General features: G+C 44.6%; 1 long non-coding RNA gene across 2 annotated transcripts in view; it reads right to left on the reverse strand.

The window, feature by feature from the left end:
* The window catches only part of LOC140906533 (uncharacterized), a 170396-nt gene that overhangs the window by 39913 nt on the left and 108461 nt on the right, over window positions 1–22022 (reverse strand). Inside the window, exon 3 of one of the 2 annotated variants that reach the window (XR_012157144.2) lies at window positions 12095–12320. This is a non-coding gene — a long non-coding RNA (uncharacterized LOC140906533). Of the gene's footprint in view, window positions 1–11982; window positions 12321–22022 lie in introns of those variants that run through there. The other variant, XR_012157143.2, reaches the window with a different exon arrangement.

Raw genomic sequence — 22022 nt, forward strand, 5'->3', positions numbered from 1 at the left:
TGAAAGCGATAGTGAATATAAGGAGATGGGTCCTGTCCAGGCAGCTAACAAAGCCTGCCGGAGTCCTACGTTTGTTCAGATTCACTAATGTATTAGTAAGGTGTAGATAACTTTCCATTTTTTCTTTAAATTGATTAATCTGGTATCATTTCTATAAAGGTAGTCTGATAAATCTAAGAGAGTATGGAGATGCCAGCCAAGAACTGAATTTCAAACTCTTCAGTTTACCATGGTAGACATATGTGATCAAGGTGCTGCTGATGTTGTTATTGTTTAAGATTTATATTATATATTATATTATAGCACTTAGAGGCCTCAAACTTATCTGGGCTCCATTGTGCTAGGCACTGTCTAAAGATAAAATACATGACTAAATATCTGCGGTGATACTATCTTTGCTACCTGAAACATATAACATCAGTGTTTCTCATTTTCCCTAAGCCTATTTTCTGCCATTAGATATTAATGAATTATATTAATTATATGTACTTACTTAGGAATGCCAAGGGAGAGCAGCTGGAAAATTATCCTCTAATTGATTCTGGGGTGCCAATTATGACTCTGTGCTCAGCAAAGTTCTTGGCAGTATCTCCTTCACTGACTTAAACACAACGACTAATTAGATTTTAATAAGTAATCATGCTTCAAGGAACAGGAATTTTTAGCAGTGTTGTGTCAACTGATTCACTAGAAATACATAGGAGGCTCTACACTTATGACAAAAAAATTACTTCTCCCCCAACCCTGTTTTATTCATCATGCAAACATAATAAATTACAATTAATAGTATGGAACAATTGACAGTATTACAGCATGTGTATTCCTTTTTCCCCTTTGCTTTATCTTCAGATAGGCTTATGATGAAAACATTGTAAATAAGCCTGGGCAAAAATTTTCCATCTAAACTGTTTTTCAACAGAAAATAGAGTTTTCAACTAAACATATTTTTTCAAAAAAACCAAATACATGAAAACCAAAATATTTTTATCTGGATACCTTGCTGCAGTGCCTCATGGGAGTTTTAGTTTGGTCTTCATGTCCCCATCTCCTCTATGGGCCAAGTTCTCCTGCTGGACTACAACTCCTGTGAGACCCCACAGTCAGAGACTCCCACAATGTAGCTGCCTCCCTGTCACCAAGGAGAGAGACTGTGGTGCATCATGGGAGATGTACTGTGACCTGGGAGTCTGGCCTATAAAGAAAAATAGAAGCATGAACTGCAACTCCCATGAGGCTCCGTGGCAAGATTTCTTAAATAAATTTTTTTTTTTAGGCAAAAAAAATTGACTTTTGATTTTTTGCCAAAGTCAAACATTTCCATTGAAATGTTTTCAGCAAAACCCATTTCCCAACCAGCTCAAGTTGTTAATAAAGGGACCAAGTCAATATATTTGTTATTTTGAAGGCTTGGGAATATGGGTTTTTAAAAATAAAATAGGAGAAAGTATCTTGGACAGGGATTAAAGAAGTTGGGAAAAGGGTATATTTCAGATACATTTCTGTGAGACAGCATGGGCAGATAAAACACTTGTCATCAACAAATGCACAGTTCTTGCAGTGTAGTCTACCATCTTTTGCCTCAACTCTGGAAACTCCCAACTCCGAGTGTCGATATGCTTAGTAGGCATTAGTATATCATCTTTGTGGTTGCAGTCTTAATAAACACAATTTAATATCCATATCAGCAAAATCTCTAGGGAGACAAACTATACCCAGTGCCTTCATAATTGATTGAGAGATGCTCTGACCTGTTCATGAACATCTGTATGCAGCTATTGTTTAACATTATGCAACTGAATACAGCCTATGAGGCATAATAATAATAACAATTAATAATAAAAACATAACATTTATGTAGTGCATTACATTTTCAAAGTGGTGCACAGGCACGAATCATTATTAACTAATTCTTAGCAGATATTGCCTAATTAAACATGAAATGAAACTGACAGAAATGCATCTTTCTCAGAAGGATAAGTTGAGAGCCTGATCCTGTAATATACAAAGGATCCTCTGAGAGAGTGTCCTCTCCTCCCAAAGAAACACAGGGTCCTAGGAAGCACTCAGGGTGGCATCCATGAAAGTACTTAGGTGCCTAAACCCCAACCTTAGGCACCTAAATCCCAGTTTTGACCACACTGTGATCCACCAAACTGCCACCAAATCCTGTAGGTCCAGAAACTCACTTGGCACCTAAGTTTTTTTGGATAAAAGTTCTCCGGATACATCACATGCTTTAGCCTCTGGGCATGCCACTGCTACTTCCCTTTAGGTGTCTGGATGTCTGTCTCGCACCTAAGCCCCAGAGCGATTCGTGAACCGGGGAAGATAGGTGTTTGGCCCCCTAAGGGTATGTCTACACTACAAAATTAGGTTGAATTTATACAAGTCATTTTTTTAGAAATCGTTTTTATATATTCGAGTGTGTGTGTCCCCACAGAAAATGCTCTAAGTGCATTAAGTGCATTAACTCGGCGGAGTGCTTCCACAGTACCGAGGCAAGCGTCGACTTCTGGAGTGTTGCACTGTGGGTAGCTATCCCACAGTTCCCGCAGTCTCCGCTGCCCATTGGAATTCTGGGTTGAGATCCCAACGCCTGATGGGGCTAAAACATTGTCGCGGGTGGTTCTGGGTACATATCGTCAGGCCCCCGTTCCCTCCCTTCCTCTGTGAAAGCAGCAGCAGACAATCGTTTTGCGCCTTTTTTCTTGAGTTACCTGTGCAGATGCCATACCACGGCAAGCATGGAGCCCGCTCAGGTAACTGTCACCATATGTCTCCTGGGTGCTGGCAGACGTGGTACCGCATTGCTACACAGCAGCAGCAACCCCTTGCCTTGTGGCAGCAGATGGTACAATAGGACTGGTAGCCATCATCGTCATGTCCGAGGTGCTCCTGGCCGCGTCAGCCAGGAGTGCCTGGGCAGACATGGGTGCAGGGACTACATTAGAAGTGACTTGACCAGGTCATTCTCTTTAGTCCTGCAGTCAGTCCTATTGAACCATCTTATGTTAGCAGGCAGGCGATACGGATTGCTAGCAGTCCTATTGTACCATCTTCTGCTGGGCAGGCAAGAGATGAGGATGGCTAGCAGTCCTATTGTACCATCTTCTGCCGAGCAGCCATGAGATATGGATGGCTTGCAGTCCTTCTGCACCGTCTGCTGCCAGCCAAAGATGTAAAAGATAGATGGAGTGGATCAAAACAAGAAATAGACCAGATTTGTTTTGTACTCATTTGCTTCCTCCCTCCCCCCTCCCCCCCCCCCCCCGTCTAGGGGACTCATTCCTTTAGGTCACACTGCAGTCACTCACAGAGAAGGTGCAGCGAGGTAAATCTAGCCATGTATCAACCAGAGGCCAGACCAACCTGCTTGTTCCAATAAGAACAATTACTTAGGTGCACCATTTCTTATTTGAACCCTCCGTGAAGTCCTGCCTGAAATACTCCTTGATGTAAAGCCACCCCCGTTGTTGATTTTAATTCCTGGTAAGCCAACCCTGTAAGCCATGTTGTCAGTCGCCCCTCCCTCCATCAGAGCAAAGGCAGACAATCATTCCGCGCCTTTTTTCTGTGCTATACTAAGGCAAGCATGGAGGCTGCTCAGCTCACTTTGGCAATTAGGAGCACATTAAACACCACATGCATTATCCAGCAGTATATGCAGCACCAGAACCTGGCAGAGCGATACCGGGCAAGGAAGCGACATCAGCGCAGTCACGTGAGTGATCAGGACATGGACACAGATTTCTCTGAAAGCATGGGCCCTGCCAATGCATGCATCATGGTGCTAATGGGGCAGGTTCATGCTGTGGAACGCCGATTCTGGGCTCAGGAAACAAGCACAGACTGGTGGGACTGCATAGTGTTGCAGGTCTGGGACGATTCCCAGTGGCTGCGAAACTTTCGCATGCGTAAGGGCACTTTCATGGAACTTTGTGACTTGCTTTCCCCTGCCCTGAAGCGCGTGAATACCAAGATGAGAGCAGCCCTCACAGTTGAGACGTGAGTGGCGATAGCCCTGTGGAAGCTTTCAATGCCAGACATCTACCGGTCAGGTGGGAATCAGTTTGGAGTGGGCAAATCTACTGTGGGGGCTGCTGTGATGCAAGTAGCCCACGCAATCAAAGATCTGCTGATATCAAGGGTAGTGACCCTGGGAAATGTGCAGGTCATAGTGGATGGCTTTGCTGCAATGGGATTCCCTAACTGTGGTGGGGCCATAGACGGAACCCATATCCCTGTCTTGGCACCGGAGCACCAAGCCGGCAAGTTCATAAACTGCAAGGGGTACTTTTCAATAGTGCTGCAAGCTCTGGTGGATCACAAGGGACGTTTCACCAACATCAACGTGGGATCGCCAGGAAAGGTACATGACGCTCGCATCTTCAGGAACTCTGGTCTGTTTCAAAAGCTGCAGGAAGGGACTTTATTCCCAGACCAGAAAATAACTGTTGGGGATATTGAAATGCCTGTAGTTATCCTCGGGGACCCAGCCTACCCCTTAATGCCATGGCTCATGAAGCCGTACACAGGCAGCCTGGACAGTAGTCAGGAGCTGTTCAACTACAGGCTGAGCAAGTGCAGAATGGTGGTAGAATGTGCATTTGGACGTTTAAAGGCACGCTGGCGCAGTTTACTGACTCGCTTGGACCTCAGCGAAACCAATATTCCCACTGTTATTACTGCTTGCTGTGTTCTCCACAATATCTGAGAGAGTAAGGGGGAGACGTTTATGGCGGGGTGGGAGGTTGAAGCAAATCGCCTGGCTGCTGGTTACGCGCAGCCAGACACCAGGGCTGTTAGAAGAGCACAGGAGGGTGCGGTATGCATCAGAGAAGCTTTGAAAACCAGTTTCATGACTAGACAGGCTATGGTGTGAAAGTTCTGTTTGTTTCTCCTTGATGAAACCCCCCTCCCCTTGGTTCACTCTATTTCCCTGTAAGTTAACCATCCTCCCCTCCTCCCTTCGATCACCGCTTGCAGAGGCAATAAAGTCACTGTTGCTTCACATTCATGCATTCTTTATTCATTCATCACACAAATAGGGGGATGACTACCAAGGTAGCCCAGGAGGGGTGGTGGAGGAGGGAAGGAAAATGCCACACAGCACTTTAAAAGTTTACAACTTTAAAATGTATTGAATGCCAGCCTTCTGTTTTTTGGGCAATCCCCTGTGGTGGAGTCACTGGTTGGCATTAGGCCCCCACACCGCGTTCTTGGGCATCTGGGTGTGGAGGCTATGGAACTTGGGGAGGAGGGTGGTTGGTTACACAGGGGCTGTAGCAGCAGTCTGTGCTCCAGCTGCCTTTGCTGCAGCTCAACCATACACTGGAGCATACTGGTTTGATCCTCCAGCAGCCTCAGCATTGAATCCTGCCTCCTCTCAACATGCTGCCGCCACATTTGAGCTTCAGCCCTGTCTTCAGCCTGCCACTTACTCTCTTCAGCCCGCCACCTCTCCTCCCGGTCATTTTGTGCTTTCCTGCACTCTGACATTATTTGCCTCCACGCATTCGTCTGTGCTCTGTCATTGTGGGAGGACAGCATGAGCTCAGAGAACATTTCATCATGAGTACGTTTTTTTTTTCCTTTCTAATCTTCACTAGCCTCTGGGAAGGAGAAGATCCTGTGATCATTGAAACACACGCAGCTGGTGGAGAAAAAAAAAGGGACAGCTGTATTTAAAAAGACACATTTTATAAAACAATGGCTACACTCTTTCAGGGTACACCTTGCTGTTAACATTACATACATAGCACATGTGCTTTCGTTACAAGGTTGCATTTTGCCTCCCTCCACCGCGTGGCTACCCCCTCAACCCTCCCCCCTCCCCGTGGCTAACAGCGGGGAACATTTCTGTTCAGCCACAGGCAAACAGCCCAGCAGGAACGAGCACCTCTGAGTGTCCCCTGAAGAAAATCATCCTATTTCAACCAGGTGACCATGAATGATATCTCACTCTCCTGAGGATAACACAGAGAGATAAAGAACGGATGTTGTTTGAACACCAGCAAACATACACTGCAATGCTTTGTTGCATAATGATTCCCGAGTACGTGTTACTGGCCTGGAGTGGTAAAGTGTCCTACCATGGACGATGCAATAAGGCTGCCCTCCCCAGAAACCTTTTGCAAAGGCTTTGGGAGTACATCCAGGAGAGCCGCGAATGCCAGGGCAAATTAATCCTTTCACATGCTTGCTTTTAAACCATGTATAGTATTTTAAAAGGTACGCTCACCGGAGGTCCCTTCTCCGCCTGCTGGGTCCAGGAGGCAGACTTGGGCGGGTTTGGGGGGTACTGGCTCCAGGTCCAGGGTGAGAAACAGTTCCTGGCTGTCGGGAAAACCGGTTTCTCCGCTTGCTTGCTGTGAGCTATCTACAACCTCATCATCATCATCATCTTCGTCCCCAAAACCTGCTTCCTTGTTGCCTCCATCTCCATTGAAGGAGTCAAACAACACGGCTGGGGTAGTGGTGGCTGAACTCCCTAAAATGGCATGCATCTCATCATAGAAGCGGCATGTTTGGGGCTCTGACCCAGAGCGGCCACTCGCATCTCTGGTTTTCTGGTAGGCTTGCCTCAGCTCCTTAAGTTTAACGCGGCATTGCTTCGGGTCCCTGTTATGGCCTCTGTCCTTCATGCCCTGGGAGATTTTGACAAAGGTTTTGGCATTTCGAAAACTGGAACGGAGTTCTAATAGCACGGATTCCTCTCCCCATACAGCGATCAGATCCCGTACCTCCCGTTCGGTCCATGCTGGAGCTCTTTTACAATTCTGGGATTCCGTCATGGTCACCTCTGCTGATGAGCTCTGCATGGTCACCTGCAGCTTGCCACGCTGGCCAAACAGGAAATGAGATTCAAAAGTTCGCGGTTCTTTTCCTGTCTACCTGGCCAGTGCATCTGAGTTGAGAGTGCTGTCCAGAGCAGTCACAATGGAGCACTCTGGGATAGCTCCCAGATGCCAATACTGTCGAATTGTGTCCACAGTACCCCAAATTCGACCTGGCAAGGCTGATTTAAGCACTAATCCACTTGTCGGGGTGGAGTAAGGAAATCAATTTTAAGAGCCCTTTAAGTCGAAAAAAAGGGCTTCATCGTGTGGACGGGTGCAGGTTTACATCCATTTAACGGTGCTAAATTCGACCTAAAGTCCTAGTGTAGACCAGGGCTATGTCACGTACGGGGCCTGATCTGATAGACATGCTCACCTACCTAACTCGGCTTTGTGGATGGCAGTGTTATTCCTGGATTTTCTAGGCCTAAAAATCATCAGCATTGCAACAGCACCGAGGTCTCCTTCATGAATCCCATCCCCAGTATCTCACAAGTTTGGGCTCTTGGGGGCAGACCCTCCCCCACAACACAAAGATTTCAATGGATCTGTGACAATTTACATCAACTAATGATGTGCCCCATAGATTTTCCTTTCTTAATGGATTTTGTTTAAATATAAAATATGAACTGTTACCTCCATGATTTCTTCCTAGCTATTCTTCCCTTTGTTATCTTTACAGGTCCAAACGACAATTAGCCCAACCTTGCTCCTTCAGCAGAGAAATCAACAGAATAAGTAAGCTCTGGGCATGGCTCACCTGTCAAGACAATGTCTATAATCATATGATCAGTTTCCTGGGCCACACATGGGATTTAGGCTTTGAGCCTTTCCAGCATCGATTCTGATATATGGGTTCAGTGCTGTAGTCTCTTTTGTGCATTGGTTATCAAAGTGAATGGGAGCAGTGTGTGCGGAAGGACTGGCTGAGAAGTTTTTATATTACGTATTCCATAATTTCTTCTGCTTTTTACACAAACTCAAGAAACTGTGTCTGCACAATCTAGAACTGCTTTACTGAAACAGCCTCTCCCTATTAAATAGTTTGTAGTGTACTGTAAGCAGTCAGCAATAAAATGGTTTAAAGGGACATTGATATTTGCCTCGGGTATGTTGTGTTGCCTTGTTTGTTCAACTGTCCGCATGTTTTAATGCTCAAACCATTCTCTGGGGTATCGAAGGGAGTTTCAAAGGAAGGGGGCTCGGGAGCATGCAGGACATATGTATCCGTACATTACTCTTGGATTCTTGAGCCACTTGCACAGTAAAACTACCTGGGCTGTGCTGTACCTGGGGCCCCCTGATGCATGGAGTGGGAGTGACTATATTTTGCCACTACCTGCAAAAATCTGACAACCTACATGTTTCTAGAGTATTTTAAATCTGTAAAGCAAACAACAGTATAACTAATCCAGAGCAACATTTTAGGGAATGTGGATGGGAGGAGGGGGAAATGAAGAGTATATTCATGGGGTGGGTTACTTAAAGGCCTGATCCTGAGATGTAGTCCATGCAAATTACTCCCATTGACTCCAGTGGGAGCTACACACAGGTAAATAATCATCTGGGAAATCAGGCATTAACACTGTGGAGTCATTTCTAACTTGATTCCGTACACTTGATGAACATTGGTCAATGTGATGAAATCCTAAATGTTTCATGTGAACTCCTCTTTGCTGTGTCCCCTCAGCAAATGAAATTTAAAAAAACCATGCTGGTCACGTTTATCTTCAAGGCTTGAGCACTGATCTTGCAGCTACAGTAACAGGACACCGTGGATTACACAAGTGGTGGGATTTTTATCTTTTAGCAGACATGGTATTGATGAGATGAAAAAGTGAAAAGAAGGTCAACCATGGGGAGGCCTCCAAATTAGCAGGATGAGAGCTGAAATCCTGCAAAATGTAATTAATGGTCATGCTGCCAAATTAGCACTGTGCATGAGTCATCGAGCAAAGCACATCAGTGATGCTTAGCTGGACTCAACTGCATGCTGTTTAACAAAAACCTCTCAGCAAACACATATTTATTTTAAATTCCAACATCAAGATGACCCACAGAAAGTTACCACAAGAGAGAATATGGGATTCATCAGGGATGCAAACCAGTGTTGATCAATAAGGACACCCTCAAGCCTTCACACACTCTTAGAATCAAGCTCTGAAGGAACCTATGTCTACCCTGCAGTGTAAGCCCAGGGTTAGTGGGACTCCAGTCAGCTGATCCTGGGTTAGAGAACTCAGAGCTTGAGTGTCTACACTGACTGTTAACCCTACATTAAGGATGTTCTAACCCAGGCTTGGACCTGGTCCTCTGGAATCCACACTGCACCACGTAGACCCAAGTCAAACCAACAATATCCAAGACTCCCTATTGTACTCCAAAAGGTGACCACTCTAGCTTTTTGACCGTGGTGCACTATGGGAAAACTTGACTGTCCATCTTGCATGCTACAGAAAGTTTGAACACCCGCCAACACATTCTGCTGACCATTTTGGTCTGTTCATGCCCAGCTACCAGAGTGAACGACATGTAGGAGGTGCCTTTTGACGAATTTCTCTTGCTTGCACTTTCACTCCTGTGTCAGGAAGCAGGCAGAGCTTTCGTGAGGTGCTGGAGGTGATTTCAGCAGTGTTTTCTGACCCACCAAAGGCACCTGACAACATTTATGATGGTGTAACCTATGCCTGCTTTGTGTAGCACTTTGTCCCTCTCTAGTGGCAGCTAGACAAGCTAGAGATTGATGAGCCTGCTATAGCTTTGGCTAAGAGACATATGACTTTTAGCTCAGGCTGTCACTGCTCATGCATTAAGCTCCAGAAGTCCCAGGTTTGACCCCAGCCAGCAGTGACCGAGGTCTGTTGGCGTTACAATGGAGCATGAGGAGGAGGAGGAGGAGGACGACACAGGTATGGCAGACTCAAATTGGCTGATACTGCTTATGACACTGGATACAGTTGCTGATATCCCCTACATAGACCAGCACTTCTGGAGCAGGGCCACAAGCACAGACTGGTAGGACTGCATTGTCATGCAGACTTGGGATGACGCCTGAAGAAAGCTACATTTCTGGAGCTTTGTGAGTATCTTGCCCCAACTCTCCAGCATAAAGACACATGCATGAGAGAGGCCTGGCTGATCCAGAAGTGGGTTACTTTAACTGTCTGGAAGCCGGCTATCTCAGACTGCTACAGGTCTGTTGCCAACCAATTTGGTGTTGGAAAGTCACCTGTAGGGTGCTGGCTATCTCAGACTGCTACAGGTCTGTTGCCAACCAATTTGGTGTTGGAAAGTCACCTGTAGGGTAAGTGCAGGGGAGTGTGAGCATGGATTCACAGTATAGATTGATGTAAGGAAGTGATTGAAGTATGGACTGATGTAGCTAACTGTATTGAGGAATAGTGTTTGCCTACTAATTTCTAATTGTCCCTGATCATGGGTTTACCTTTATTTTAAATACACATTGTATGATGTGATGCAGTGACAGCACTAAACTCTCTTGATAAAATAAAAAACTGTATTTATAAAAAAGTACAACATTAATCTATTGCCAAGTCAACTGCCATTACCACATTAACATACCAGTAACAACAGAACCTACAAACAAACAAACAGTACATTAACAAGTGCAAACAGTGAAACCATGTACAAGATGGAACCCCTCTACTGTTGCATGTCTCCTGGCCCCCTGGATTTGGATTATTTTCTAATTTTCTAGTCATCTTAATTATTGCTTTTGAAACAGAACATTTGTAGCCAGTTGTGACTGGGCTGCCAGGGGCGGACCGATCATTGTGGGCCCAGGTGGCCATGCACCCTTTCTCCTGCTGCGCATGCTCCAAGTGGAGAAGCCAGATAAAAGGAGGCAGCCCAGCTCAGTTGGAGTGGGCGATGGAGGAGGAAGGATGTTCCCTGCTGGTTCCTGTGACTCACCTGGCCCGAAGACCCAAACTACGCTCCAGGTGACTCGCTGACTGCGGAGACTGCCTCGGAAGCCAAGCCACCAATGGCTGCGGAAGCTGCTGGCTGTTCTGCGTCCCAGCCAAGAGGGTAGTAAGGCAATATAGACTGTTTGTTTGCTTTGCCAGGGGCCATAGGCTGATTGATATTTTGCCCTGCCCAGAGGGCTAATTTCCCCCAGGGCAACTGCCTGCCCCAGCCAGGAGGCTGCAGGGCCACAGGCTGTTTGCTTTGCCCTGCCCTGCCCAGGGGCTGCAAACTGCTTGCTGCTTTGCCCTCCCAGGGGGCTAATTCCCCAAGTGTTGCCACCTGCCCCAGCCTGGAGACTGCAGGGCTCTAGACTGGTTGTTCGTTTTGCCTCAGCCAAGAGGCTACAGGGCTACCGACTGTTTGTTTTGCCTGCCCAGAGACTATGGACTATTTGTCTAAGTGACCCTATTAGGGGGCCGGGACCCACTTGGCCAAAATCACCTGCTTAAAGGGGGGATCCCAGTGATGGGGTGCACCAACCCCTCACTGGGCCGACGGGGGCACCCTAGTTCGACACAGGACCCCTGTCACACCAGGTTTTCTCTTCTGTGCCTAACTCCTCTGCTCCACCACATGAGTGTACTTTGATGAAGGGGGGTAGGGGGAGTGTTGTCCCAAACTACAAGCCTTGGGCCGGTGTGGAATTTGCCTCCTCCATGTGTAGCCTGTTGGCCTGACTGGAACTGCCGCCCCCCCAAATATAGAAGTCAAACTACACCTATGCCTTAGTAGTGCAAAGGGCCTCCACTGCTCAGCTGAGAATCCACTTGGTGGGACAACTCTTAGCTAGACTGAAGAGGTAGGGGAGGCCAGCCACCCACACACACAGGACATGTCATGGGCGTGAAGGAGCATGTTGGGGGTGGGGTGGAGTACATCTGAGTTCCATGAATCCTCAACTGGTGTATGGTCCTTTAAGATACACTGGAGTCAGAGTAGCATGGAACCAGAATCAAGAGCAAGGTGCTCCCCGATGGCACTCCAATACTCATGTCCCCCACCACTAACCCCCCACACCTATCAGATGTCTGCACAGAAGAGAATCTAGTCCTGAGTGGTTTAGAACATGTATCTGCAACAAACTATCCTTTGCTCTCTTATAGGAATATGTTTTTTATAATTTCTATATCTCAGGTGACCAAATGCCCTACCCATTCACATTCAAATAAACTCCTAAAGACTCACTTATTTCACAATTCCCATAAGACGTTTGTCAATAACTTTTCTTTTTAAAATGACTCCCTCTGCTGGACTTTCCATTGTACCTTCTCTTGTCCGGGACAGTCTGCTAGGGTCTGTTCTGATGCCCACTGAAGTTGAACAGGAACCTTTTCATTGTCTTCAGATGAAGTGCCAGCCTCTTTGGTTCAGAACCAACAGGACACATGAGTCATATTTAATTAGGACAGGGGATCCCCTTTCGCTTCACTCAGATAATCTTGCAAACACTGTACTTCTAACATGCAAAGGAAGAGAGAAAATGGTGTTGTTCTGAAACAGAAGAGAAGGGAATAGAGCTTAGTGAATAGTGGGGAAAGTTTTTCACAAACATTCGTTCAGATTTGAAAATGAATTTGAGTTTGACCACAATGACTTTCTGTAGTGCTAGTTGTGACTGCCTAGAACCACTGTGTAGATTGGACCACAGGGGGAGCTGCAAGGGAGATGTGTGAATGTCCTAGGCTAGCCAGCTAGATAGAAAGAGAGATCATTCAGTTACTCACCAGGGCTTCCTGAATCGCTGTGCATTCTACAACGACCATAACAGGTCTGTTTTACAAACTTAGTTTTTCCCTGCTGTAAAGCTACCTGCAACCCACATTGGCAATCACAAAAGGAGAAATGCCTGAGGGACACCACTTTTCCTTTTGTAATGTTGTTTAGAATTTAATGCAGCTGTTGTTTAACTTTATACCACTGTGGAAGAAGATGGAGAATTTCTACGAGGCCTCAGAAGAAATGGAAAACACAGTACTAATAAGAAGAGCAGGAAGAAGAAGGGACTGGTGTGACATGACTTCACAAGGAAATGCTCAAAAACCAGAGGTTAAAAAATATTCAGTACTGTACCTAGATGAGGGGAGACATTCAAACAAGAATACATGATCAGCAATGGTTTGTAGAGAAAAGAGGACTAAAAAGGTTTAATGAGTTACTGCTAGCTAAAGGAGTTGGGAATAATAAGAAGGGCTTTTGCAAATAAATCGGGGAATCATACTAAAGAAAAAGTAGGCCCATTAATACACAAGATAAGACATGACATTAATGCTGACTCAAAAATGACCAAGATACTGTTTTTTAAAAATGAGCAATTTAAACAATTATGAAGTAATGGAGACCTTGTAATAACAGCTATAGATAAAGTGTAAATAATCAAGTGAAAATAAATCTAGCTGTTAATAAATCTAGTATATTAAGATAAAAGATCAACACAACTGTAGAATAATGGAACTATGAGCAATAAGCAGCATGGGCTTATAAAGAGCATCAGATAAACACGATGATTGTTTTTTTATTAATACTGCAAAATTAGTAGATGATGGGACTGTAGTAGAGGAAATCGATTTTAGTAAGACATTTGATAGAGAGGGTCATGAATTCTTACTCAAAATTAATTCAAATCAACTTGGATATGACAACTATAAAACTTACTGAAAACTGACTGAAGGACAAATAACACATATTAGCACACATAACAGCAATATATCTAGCTAGTGGGGGTGCCATAATGTGGTTTACTATTATGTCCCATCTTATTTAACATCTTCATTAGCAATCGGGAAAAGGGGTAAACACACCACATTAATGAAATATGATTAACACGGTTTGATTAAAAGAGTTAAATATTCAATTGTCTTCAGGTTCTTATACCAAAGCCTATCACCGTGGTATGGGAGTGCCTTCAAGAAGTATAGGAGGACTTGTGGCACCTTAGAGACTAACCAATTTATTAGAGCATAAGCTTTCGTGAGCTACAGCTCACTTCATCAGATGCATATCGTGGAAACTGCAGCAGACTTTATATATACACAGAGAATATGAACCAATACCTCCTCCCACCCCACTGTCCTGCTGGTAATAGCTTATCTAAAGTGATCATCAGGTGGGCCATTTCCAGCACAAATCCAGGTTTTCTCACCCTCCACCCCCCACACACAAATTCACTCTCCTGCTGGTGATAGCCCATCCAAAGTGACAACTCTTTACACAATGTGCATGACAATCAAGTTGGGCTATTTCCTGCACAAATCCAGGTTTTCTCACATCCCCCCCACCCCCATACACACACAAACTCACTCTCCTGCTGGTAATAGCTCATCCAAACTGACCATTCTTCAAGTTTAAATCCAAGTTAAACCAGAACATCTGGGGGTGGGGGTAGGAAAAAACAAGAGGAAACAGGCTACCCTGCATAATGACTTAGCCACTCCAAGTCTCTATTTAAGCCTAAATTAATAGTATCCAATTTGCAAATGAATTCCAATTCAGCAGTTTCTCGCTGGAGTCTGGATTTGAAGTTTTTTTGTTTTAAGATAGCGACCTTCATGTCTGTGATTGTGTGACCAGAGAGATTGAAGTGTTCTCCGACTGGTTTATGAATGTTATAATTCTTGACATCTGATTTGTGTCCATTTATTCTTTTATGTAGAGACTGTCCAGTTTGACCAATGTACATGGCAGAGGGGCATTGCTGGCACATGATGGCATATATCACATTGGTGGATGTGCAGGTGAACGAGCCTCTGATAGTGTGGCTGATGTTATTAGGCCCTGTGATGGTGTCCCCTGAATAGATATGTGGGCACAATTGGCAACGGGCTTTGTTGCAAGGATAAGTTCCTGGGTTAGTGGTTCTGTTGTGTGGTATGTGGTTGTTGGTGAGTATTTGCTTCAGGTTGCGGGGCTGTCTGTAGGCAAGGACTGGCCTGTCTCCCAAGATTTGTGAGAGTGTTGGGTCATCCTTTAGGATAGGTTGTAGATCCTTAATAATGCGTTGGAGGGGTTTTAGTTGGGGGCTGAAGGTGACGGCTAGTGGCGTTCTGTTATTTTCTTTGTTAGGCCTGTCCTGTAGTAGGTGACTTCTGGGAACTCTTCTGGCTCTATCAATCTGTTTCTTTACTTCTGCAGGTGGGTATTGTAGTTGTAAGAAAGCTTGACAGAGATCTTGTAGGTGTTTGTCTCTGTCTGAGGGGTTGGAGCAAATGCGGTTGTATCGCAGAGCTTGGCTGTAGACGATGGATCGTGTGGTGTGGTCAGGGTGAAAGCTGGAGGCATGCAGGTAGGAATAGCGGTCAGTAGGTTTCCGGTATAGGGTGGTGTTTATGTGACCATTGTTTATTAGCACTGTAGTGTCCAGGAAGTGGATCTCTTGTGTGGACTGGACCAGGCTGAGGTTGGTGGTGGGATGGAAATTGTTGAAATCATGGTGGAATTCCTCAAGGGCTTCTTTTCCATGGGTTCAGATGATGAAGATGTCATCAATATAGCGCAAGTAGAGTAGGGGCTTTAGGGGACGAGAGCTGAGGAAGCGTTGTTCTAAATCAGCCATAAAAATGTTGGCATACTGTGGGGCCATGCGGGTACCCATAGCAGTGCCGCTGATCTGAAGGTATACATTGTCCCCAAATGTGAAGTAGTTATGGGTAAGGACAAAGTCACAAAGTTCAGCCACCAGGTTAGCCGTGACATTATCGGGGATAGTGTTCTTGATGGCTTGTAGTCCATCTTTGTGTGGAATGTTGGTGTAGAGGGCTTCTACATCCGTAGTGGCCAGGATGGTGTTATCAGGAAGATCACCGATGGATTGAAGTTTCCTCAGGAAGTCAGTGGTGTCTCGAAGGTAGCTGGGAGTGCTGGTAGCGTAGGGCCTGAGGAGGGAGTCTACATAGCCAGACAATCCTGCTGTCAGGGTGCCAATGCCTGAGATGATGGGGCGCCCAGGATTTCCAGGTTTATGGATCTTGGGTAGTAGATAGAATATCCCAGGTCGGGGTTCCAGGGGTGTGTCTGTGCGGATTTGATCTTGTGCTTTTTCAGGATGTTTCTTGAGCAAATGCTGTAGTTGCTTTTGGTAACTCTCAGTGGGATCAGAGGGTAATGGCTTGTAGAAACTCGTGTTGGAGAGCTGCCGAGCAGCCTCTTGTTCATATTCCGACCTATTCATGATGACAACAGCACCTCCTTTGTCAGCCTTTTTGATTATGATGTCAGAGTTGTTTCTGAGGCTGTGGATGGCATTGCGTTCCGCATGGCTGAAGTTATGGGGCAAGTGATGCTGCTTTTCCACAATTTCAGCCCGTGCACGTCGGCGGAAGCACTCTATGTAGAAGTCCAGTCTGCTGTTTCGACCTTCAGGAGGAGTCCACCTAGAATCCCTCTTTCTGTAGTGTTGGTAGGGAGACCTCTGTGGATTAGTATGCTGTTCAGAGGTATTTTGGAAATATTCCTTGAGTCGGAGACGTCGAAAAGGTGCCAGCAATGCCCCTCTGCCATGTACATTGGTCAAACTGGACAGTCTCTACATAAAAGAATAAATGGACACAAATCAGATGTCAAGAATTATAACATTCATAAACCAGTCGGAGAACACTTCAATCTCTCTGGTCACGCAATCACAGACATGAAAGTCGCTATCTTAAAACAAAAAAACTTCAAATCCAGACTCCAGCGAGAAACTGCTGAATTGGAATTCATTTGCAAATTGGATACTATTAATTTAGGCTTAAATAGAGACTTGGAGTGGCTAAGTCATTATGCAGGGTAGCCTGTTTCCTCTTGTTTTTTCCTACCCCCACCCCCAGATGTTCTGGTTTAACTTGGATTTAAACTTGAAGAATGGTCAGTTTGGATGAGCTATTACCAGCAGGAGAGTGAGTTTGTGTGTGTATGGGGGTGGGGGGGATGTGAGAAAACCTGGATTTGTGCAGGAAATAGCCCAACTTGATTGTCATGCACATTGTGTAAAGAGTTGTCACTTTGGATGGGCTATCACCAGCAGGAGAGTGAATTTGTGTGTGGGGGGTGGAGGGTGAGAAAACCTGGATTTGTGCTGGAAATGGCCCACCTGATGATCACTTTAGATAAGCTATTACCAGCAGGACAGTGGGGTGGGAGGAGGTATTGGTTCATATTCTCTGTGTATATATAAAGTCTGCTGCAGTTTCCACGATATGCATCTGATGAAGTGAGCTGTAGCTCACGAAAGCTTATGCTCTAATAAATTGGTTAGTCTCTAAGGTGCCACAAGTACTCCTTTTCTTTTTGCGAATACAGACTAACACAGCTGTTACTCTGAAACCTTCAAGAAGTATGAATCACTGTGGTGAGCATCTGTCACATGTGGTTCCTTTTCCTTTCCTCTTCTGATGGGGATATGGTAGACTGCTTAAGCAATGGCTATGGATGACACTACAGCAATCTACAAGTATTTGGCCTGAATCTCCCCTTTAGAGTGAAAAAGTTGCACAAATCAAAAACTAATGCTTCAAAGAGTACTCCAAAACAAGACACTATCAACTGAACTCTATACACCCATCAAATCCACATGGGTCTGCAAAGTGAACAGAAATACCAGTTTCAGAGTAACAGCCGTGTTAGTCTGTATTCGCAAAAAGAAAAGAAGGACTTGTGGCACCTTAGAGACTAACACGAAAGCTCATGCTCAAATAAATTGGTTAGTCTCTAAGGTGCCACAAGTACTCCTTTTCTTTTTGAGAAATACCAGTGGGTATGTTTTCAGTGACAATGAATGTTTCACACAAGGATGAGGCTGTGTTCATCTTTGTGGTAAGCACATTCATTTTTGGCTCCTGGAGACTCACCATACAGCTGATTACCCATCAACATAGCAACCAACTCAGGTGTGCAGAATCTCTATTATGCCTAGGACAAAGGTAGTGACAGCTGATAGTATCAGCAGAAGCAGGTGCAGGAAGACAGACATTATGAGTGTGTAATACCAATGGATAATGAGAATGCAGTGCCAAAGTTCAGGCAATATAATTATAGTTGATGTAAAGCCGAGGTGTATGAAATGGAATGATCAGCTGACTCAGATATGTGCACAAACACTGTTGCTGTGGACCGTGTCTAATTGTGCTGAACACACAGCATTAATTTTGCTCTCTCCACAAAAGCTCCTCAGGTCTGGAATAATATTCTTATTGACTCAAATTATTGGAAATTCAGTGTATAGTCCCATGCCACCAAGAACTTCAGTTCGGCAGTAAAATGAATAGGGAGCACATACATACTAGATACTTTACCTCCTTAGAAATAAATTAGAAAAATAAAGTGAATGAATCTGTAATGGACACTCAGTTACACACACCTGAGCACGAAATGGCCACTTTATGCCCATATGACTATCGGTCTCGTGCCTGCGCTGACCCCACCCGTTTACCTCTTAACGGTTTCACGCCCTCTTGAACTCTCTCTTCAAAGTTCTTTTCAACTTTCCCTTACGGTACTGGTTGAGGGGAGGGATAGCTCAGTAGTTTGAGCATTGGCCTGTTAAACCCAAGGCTGTGAGTTCAATCCTTGAGGGGGCCATTTATGGGGGGGAGGGATAGCTCAGTGGTTTGAGCTTTGGCCTGCTAAACCCAGGGTTGTGAGTTCAATCCTTGAGGGGGCCATTTAGGGATATGGGGCAAAAATTGGGGATTGGTCCTGCTTTGAGCAGGGGGTTGGACTAGATGACCTCCTGAGGTCCCTTCCAACCCTGAGAATCTATGATATGCACCTGTCAGTCTGGGTTTTAAGATTGCACTCATCACCATGGAATTTGAATTAATACCTTCTTGCATATTGTCAGTATACCCTTACTATATATACGACAGACATATCACAACTGACTTGAATTCACGTACCTAGAACCTCTCCCCCACAGACTGATAACTCTACACCAGCATGAATATCTGTTGTGGTCCTGTGTAATAGAAAATACTCACATTACAAGTGCCGTATACAGCTTTGACTTGCTCCCTAGTTTTAGCTGCTTTTGGAGGGGAGCGCCCCAAGAGAAGGATTTGGTCCTGGCCACCCCCGCTTTTTGAAGAACTACACTCATGTTTTCTACAGTACGTTGGAAAAGTGATCAATCCAGGTGACCCACGTTATTGTCTGGGCTACACTGGGGATGAAGCCATTGGAGGCCAGGCAGGGCAGACTAGGTAGAAGCACTACAAGATGCGATTTGCTTATGGCTGCATGAAACTGGGCCAACCTGCACTGATGCAAATTATGGTTTATAGCATCTGTGCCTATCCCCACTATTGGTTTGCACAGCTGCAGTTACACTTCTGGGCAGCCACAGATGGCTGCAACTGAGACAAATCCTCAGCACAGACACATTGTTAGTGCACCCTTGCTCAGAGTGAAGTTGTGTCCTGGTGTCACTTGCACTCTCTCTGAGAGGACTGGGTGTAACTAGTACCCTTTTTGTCAAACAGGCACCAGTACCTTTTTTGTCAAATTGGGCCCCAAGGAGAAAGAGAAACAACTGATAGCACACAAGATTATAAGTTAGCTGCATTCAGAACAACCAAAAGAGTAGGATTTGTCCTTGAACTCAGATCAAGCATACTAATACAAATACCAGATAATTTGCCCTGCCTTTGTTGTAGGTAGTATGCTCCCTACCTAAACCTAGAGGAATTTGCAGCTCATCATTAAAATAGACAAGTTTTTTGTTAATAACTCTCTAAAACTTCATACTAGAAAAGACTGGACTTTTACATATATCATGTACAAATATGAACAGAGAAACATAGGATAAATACTAAAGATAGACTACAGCTTTATTTTCATGGTGTGATACTTAAATGTGATAGCTGTAATAACATTTGTGTGCGCCATTATCAGATTAATGTTCTATCTTCACAAATTAGCCACTAGGGTGTGAACTAGTTGAATTTTCTGTTTCCCCAAGAGTTTGTTCTCTACATATGCACACACTGTTTTTTTATTAGAGCTTCACACACCTTGTGAGACTTGGATTGCTTTATTCTGGGTTATTTTTATAGGTTTTCAATTAGTAGAAACCAATTGTTCTGAAACCAGACTAGTGGCTTCTTAGTTTTTATATTTAAGAAGATCGTTGGTTTGTTTTTTTAACAGGCAAATCTAAATATTCACAACTGGAACTGAGCATGTCCTTTGTCTGGCATATATTGCCCTTGTTTAAAAGGGAAACAAATCATTCTTCTTCACTGAACTTGAATGATACAAGGGCAGCCAAAGCTGATTTTCTGATATGCAGACCTCTAACAGCTATCTGAACCTTTAATCTGTTACATATGCTGCATCTAATCTCTCCACATAACACAATGTGTAACTGCAAGAGATATCATAACTCCTACTGTACATATATTCAGAGGCATCTCTTTAGCTGAGGATGCCAAAATTGTGTGACAATGTAAGCACTAAAGTCTCTCAATCGGTGGTGGATTTTTCCATGGTTTAGAAAATGTACTGTACAATATTCTATTCTGGCCACCCAGGCTTAGGCTTTAGAACAATGAAAACTGGCTCTCTTTTTTTCTTCATTCATTCTTTTAATCACTTAAAATGGTTGCCCATTCTGTGCAAATCTCTGTTTAACCCTCTCAAACCAAAGATTGTCATCTGTGATTAGCAGAACATCAGGCAGATGTTAATTTGCATGTTACTTAATCAGCCCATTGTGCTTCATCATCAGCAATCTCTCCATTCAAGAATGATCTCTACCACAGATTTACATATAGGTCCTGGACCACAGATCCGCCTGCAGTAGGTACAGACATTTCCTAGCTGGCCAGCTCTCTGCTGGGAAAAAATTATTTCTTCTTCCTTCCTTCTCAATCGCTTTTCAGCTTTGAGGGCAAGGTGCTTCTCCTCAAAGAGGGCCACTGCCTGATCAAGGATGTGGTGCCATTCAGGTCGGTTGGTGGCTTACTCCTCCCAGCTTGTGATGTCTACATCAGTTTTCTTGAGGTACGCTTTCAGTGTGTCTTTGTAGCGTTTCCTCTGACCACCACAGGATCTCTGACCATGCGTGAGCTGAGAGTAGAGGACTTGTTTTGGGAGGCGAGAGTCTGGCATCTGCACACAATGTCCAGCCCAGCAGAGTTGGTGCATGAGGATCAGTGCTTCAATGCTGGTGATATTGGCTTCAGTGAGGATGCTGGTGTTACTGCAGCGATCTTCTGGAGTCATCATTGGTGGTACCTCTCCAGACTCTTGAGGTGCTGTCGATAGGACACAATGGTTTTGCATCCATAAAGGAGTGTAGGAATAACAATTGTCTTATAGGTTTCAGAGTAGCAGCCTTGTTAGTCTGTATTCGCAAAAAGAAAAGGAGTACTTGTGGCACCTTAGAGACTAACAAATTTATTTGAGCATAAGCTTTCGTGAGCTACAGCTCACTTCATCGGATGCATTCGATGAAGTGAGCTGTAGCTCACGAAAGCTTATGCTCAAATAAATTTGTTAGTCTCTGAGGTGCCACAAGTACTCCTTTTCTTTTTGCAAATTGTCTTATAGACCTGGATCTTGGTGTCTTGCCTTAGGTCATGGTCTGTGAAAATGCGTTGGAGCAATTTCTCAAAGGAAGCACTTGCGCATTGGATCATGTACTGGATCTCACTGTCGATTTTTGCATTTTGAGAAAGTTGGCAACTGAGATAGCAAAAGTACTTGACTATCTCCAAAGTCTGACCCTCGATGGTGATTTGTGGTGGGTCATGTGCAAGGTCTGAAGCAGGCTGATAGAGCACTTTAGTCTTCTCAGTATTGAATGAGAGTCCTAGGCTTCAGTAAGCTTGTGCAAAAAAAATCCAGTGTGGCTTGAAGGCCATTCTCAGTGTGTGCGAGGATGGCACAGTCATCAGCATACTGAAGATCAGTAATGGACGCTCTAAGGAATTTAGACTTCAAGCAGAGACATCAAAAATTAAAGAGTTGCCCATCCATTCTATATTGAATGTCAACTCCATTGGGGAGGCAATCTTTAACAAGGACCAAAATGACTGCTAAATAGATGGACAACAGGGTTAGGGCAATAATGCATCCTTGCTTAACCCCAGTTTTGATGATGAAAGGGTCCATCTCAAGGCCATTACAGAGAACTGTGGCAGTCATCTGATCATGGAAAAGCCTTAGGACCTTAATACATTTTGGAGGGCAGCCAAATCTGGCCAGCACTTCTATAGGGCT

The sequence above is a fragment of the Lepidochelys kempii genome, chromosome 2 (assembly GCF_965140285.1).
Source record: "Lepidochelys kempii isolate rLepKem1 chromosome 2, rLepKem1.hap1, whole genome shotgun sequence".
In the NCBI taxonomy this organism is placed as follows: domain Eukaryota; kingdom Metazoa; phylum Chordata; order Testudines; family Cheloniidae; genus Lepidochelys; species Lepidochelys kempii.